Source organism: Tamandua tetradactyla, chromosome 1 (genome assembly GCF_023851605.1).
Source record: "Tamandua tetradactyla isolate mTamTet1 chromosome 1, mTamTet1.pri, whole genome shotgun sequence".
NCBI classification, from domain to species: domain Eukaryota; kingdom Metazoa; phylum Chordata; class Mammalia; order Pilosa; family Myrmecophagidae; genus Tamandua; species Tamandua tetradactyla.
Genome location: NC_135327.1, coordinates 213,950,135 through 213,954,478, shown reverse-complemented (window position 1 = coordinate 213,954,478; position 4,344 = coordinate 213,950,135). Strand labels below are relative to the sequence as shown.

Here is a 4,344-nt window from a genome sequence, read left to right as displayed (position 1 = left end):
ATGGCAGTAGAAGACAAGGTTAAAGAGATCCAATTATACTAATAAATTTGGTAGGAATTAATATGCTATTTTGAGATAAGATTCTGAGAAAAAATTTTCCAAATGCATCAGAGCAAAGAATTTCTGTTACAAGTTCCATAATTATTTCATTTTTTTATTTTAGGTCTGCTTTAGCCAAGTGAGGGAATACTTGAAATTTTCATTGTCTTCTGTATTCATAAGAGCACATTGCTTTGTAGTTTGTTAAGTACAAGACAAAATAATTATACTGTCTTATAATTCATGGGTTATTGCATATTGGTATATCATAGCAGATTGCTTACGCTGGTGGACAGGACACAAAAGAAGATGCATTTATCTGCTGTTAAGGCAATTAGGCATGCAGTTATTACTTAGAGTTAATAAGTGGTGAACCAGACTACAATCTAATTCTCTACCATATCTCATGGTTTCTTAGAATACTGCATGTCACCTAACTTCTTTAAAAAATGGCAAATATTTACAATTCAAATTCCATGACTCATGTTTAAATAAACATTCAAAATCAAGCTCTTTTTTCCAATAATTGCATGGTTCTCTAGCATCAGTATTTTAACCTTTAATAAAATTCTGGAATACCATCTGAAAGGGCTAAGAATCAGGTTGAAAAGTTACTGAAAAGATGAATAACCAAGGAGAATTTGGTCACAGGACCTGGGTTAATAAGCTGATGCTGATTATTATGTCTCTTCCTTCATTCTTTCAGCATCTATCTGTTGAGTATCTCCTGTATGACAGGCTTGTTCTTTACATTTGGTATATGCCAGTGCACCGAACAGACAAAGATCCCTGCTCCACCAGTAGCAGGTTGAGAGGGAGAAAAAGGAAATATTGGCAGCAAATGCTAAATAGCCTTATATAAGTAAGTGATATATATTAGAAGGTGATAGGTGATACATAAAAACTAAACAGTAGAGCAGGGAATGTGGATAAGGAAAACGTAGATTAGGAATGAAGGAGAGTTCTGCAGGTTGCAAGTCAGAACAGGTCTCATTGAGAAGGCAGCATTTTAGGAAAGAATTGAAAGCAGGTAAGGGGGTTGGTTATCCGGCTCATTCAGGAAATAACGAATCAGAAGGAGGTAGTTTGAAATGAGAGGGAAGAGATCAGCACATGAGATTCGATTGTTAAATGGGGTTACAATATTGTGGAGCTTCATTGGCTATTTCATAAACCTTTATTCTGAATAAAATGAATTTTCCTTGTAAACTTTTGAGAACAGGAGGGACAGGATCTGCTTTTATTTATTTTAATTATAACAACTCTATTGAGAGATAGTGCGCATGCCATAAAATTAACCTTTTTAAAGGTGCACAGTATAGGTGTTTTAGTACATTTACAAAAATACAGAGTGCTTCGCAAATGAAGGTGTCAGTTTTGCCCAGGAACCATGAAAATCTTCTTGGTATATTCTAATTTTAGTGTATGTGCCACTGAAGCCAGCACCTGGCTGTTATTTTTAAAGAGTGAGTCTTGCTCCCAGATTAAAAATAGGTTGAAGAAGACAAACAATTAAGGCAGGAGGCTATGATGTGCTTATGCTGTAATCCAATGGGAGATGATTGTTGGAACCAGCGGACAGGGTGAGAGTGTGGATGCATTTCAAATATAGAGCCAGCAGAACATGCCATTCCACACCACATGGGAGGTAATGGGCAGTTCATTATGGCCCATCAACATTGAAAAAGGAGCCATAGTTAATGCTTCTAGTTCCTCAGCCTAATGTGAAGCAGCTTTTATGAAATGAATGGGTCTAGAGCATTCTAGAAATGCTCAGGGCCTAGAGCAAAACTAGAGATAGTGGAGAAGCTACATTTCATGGAGAGAATACCAAACTTCAGAACTGAATCCAGAATATGTGAACAGCAAAGTACTCAGGGGAAAGGTAAAGGAATAGACAAGGGACCATAATCCCAGTCAAGTGCAACAATCAAACCAGTTTATGGCCAATAATTACTTTAGAAACGTATATTGTGTAACTAAATTGTTTCTCTATTTGCATGTTTCCCCCTTACTCTCTTTCTCTCTCTCTCTTTCTCTCTTACCCTTCCTTATTCTCTTGCAATTGTTAAAGCACATCTTTGAAAAGTTGTTTAACCTTGTCTTGTCTGAACTAAAGGGACAGGGAACATTCCACAACAATTTAAGATCTAGTAGGAAAAAGAGATCCCTGCAGTCTCCATCAGGTGATGGCCATGGCAGCTTTTTGTTAGCTCAATATCCCCCCAGTTCTTGAAAATGCAACAAGTTTGAAAAGTAAAAATCCAGGAAGGAAGAATTGAGGACAACTGAGGCTGGCAACCTTTTTCTTGTTAGGACTTTTTGATCAAGAGAGGCCTTATTTTATACAGCAATTAAAAAGACTTGGAAAGTACCTCATCAAACAAGCATGCTAAAATGAAAGCAGTGCAGAGCCGATTGGGTGCAGTTACTTTTTAATTACATTCTCTCTGTGTGCTGACTTTATTTGTTGCCAAGAAGCTGTAATGGTAGAATCCACCAGGGGTAAGTCCTGGTTCTGTGTGAACAGGAATACCTTTATGGCGCATTGTTCGAAAATAGATTACAAGTGAGATTGACACAATTCAGAGCAGCTTGTTTTTTCCTCCTTAAATGTCAAAATAATTCAATCACCTTTCAACAAAGCCAAGTTTGCTCAGAAACGGACAAAAGCTGAGGCCCTCAAATTACTCTCGCTCCAACTTCAGGAAATGCAGTGCTCAAATTAAGAAGAAAAACCTCAGTGTTCAAATTAAGAAGAAAAACACCAATTAGAAAAACAATCTACTGACCCTTTGAGATTCAGCTCAACAATCAGCTTTTATCATTTGGAGATTTAAGCCATACAAGTGAAATTTGTGCTGTTATGAAAGATTAGATAACCTTTAAATCCTCCATATATTCAAGGCTTCACTACTTTTTGCCAAACAGTAATCCTGCACTAGAACTGCATTCCAACTAAGCTGTTTTATAAGGGAAATAGAAACTAGAAGGTGAGTAGAAACTAGGGTTTGTCAAAGATGCTATTACACAATTGGGAAGTATTGGCATAAGTGCATGTGGACTGAGATTGGGGCATAAAATCATGGATTGCAAAACTGTATCTTTTTCTTTTTTTTTGGATTGATCAGGGATAAAATTGTATGTAAAAATGAAATCAAGAGAATCATAGCTATCCTCATCCCAATTCATCTCAAAATCCACATTTTAGGGTAAAATTGGGGGGGATTATATGTGTTCTCAAATACAAATGAAAACAATTACAATCAGTTCCCATTAATATGGGGAAAAATCATAGTGAAATTTCTTTGAGAAATATGTTAATGGGTTAAAAAAGAACTCAGATTTAAATACAATAGTAATATAGGTTATTATATTTGTATAATGTTGCATTCTTTTTATCAAGTTTAAATCAATTTTGGTTTCGCTAAAGCAAACATAAAATCCTGATAGCTGTTTCTAGTATAAAACTTTCCGAGTCTATCTCACCTTTCAGATAAGACTAAATTGAAGTGCCAGGACCAAAAGTATGATTTTTGCCTTCTGATTCCTCACCCTTCCACCTCAAGTCTGAGATGAATTTGCTGATTGGAGTAACAGACCAAAGGGCTGGGAGTGGAGTATCTCAAATTATATTTAAAATTGGTTTAAAAAATAATTTGAGTACTAACCATTAGAATGGGTGAACACAAATAACTCATACTTCCATTAAGGTGTTAAATTATTAGTTTTTAACTAGGTTTCAAATGTATCTAAATCCCCAGACTAATGTATGTATTGTTAGAACATTTGAATGTTTCCTTTATAACAGTTGGAGCGAGAGCTAATTTAGCACATATGTTTCTAATTTACTCACACTTAGCTCATGGAAGACTGGTTTTGTGGAGGAAATGTTACGTCCAAAAAGCTGTTGAGAGGCACTTTTCTTGGAAAAAGGAAGTAATGTTCTTTTATTTTATAGTTCAGTAACTGACTTCTAAAGATCTGAATTTATTTCAAATGTATGAAATTACAAAGTTCAAGTATGTTATAAATTTGGCAAAGCATTCTTCCATTTCTGTTTAGAATGATATCACAATGTGAGCTAAAGACAGAGGAAAGGCAAAATCTCTAGATGAAGGAAGCAGAGATTGAATTTTTAGTATTTCTTTCTCCTGAAACTCCTTTAAATAGAGGCCAAAAATTCTGTCTTCAGGCATGGTCAATTCATGATGTCATATTTCCCGGTAATTCTAGAACAAAGTTAAAGTCCTTTGGGCAGACTTGTTTAATAGTTTTAAAACTGACATTAATTTTTTAAAGATT

General features: G+C 35.3%; 1 non-coding gene across 1 annotated transcript; it reads right to left on the bottom strand.

The window, feature by feature from the left end:
* Positions 1 to 1,379: 1,379 nt before the first annotated feature.
* On the bottom strand, positions 1,380 to 1,485 carry LOC143653594 (U6 spliceosomal RNA). Its single transcript, XR_013161389.1, has one exon. It is a non-coding gene; the product is annotated as a U6 spliceosomal RNA (small nuclear RNA).
* Positions 1,486 to 4,344: the final 2,859 nt, after the last annotated feature.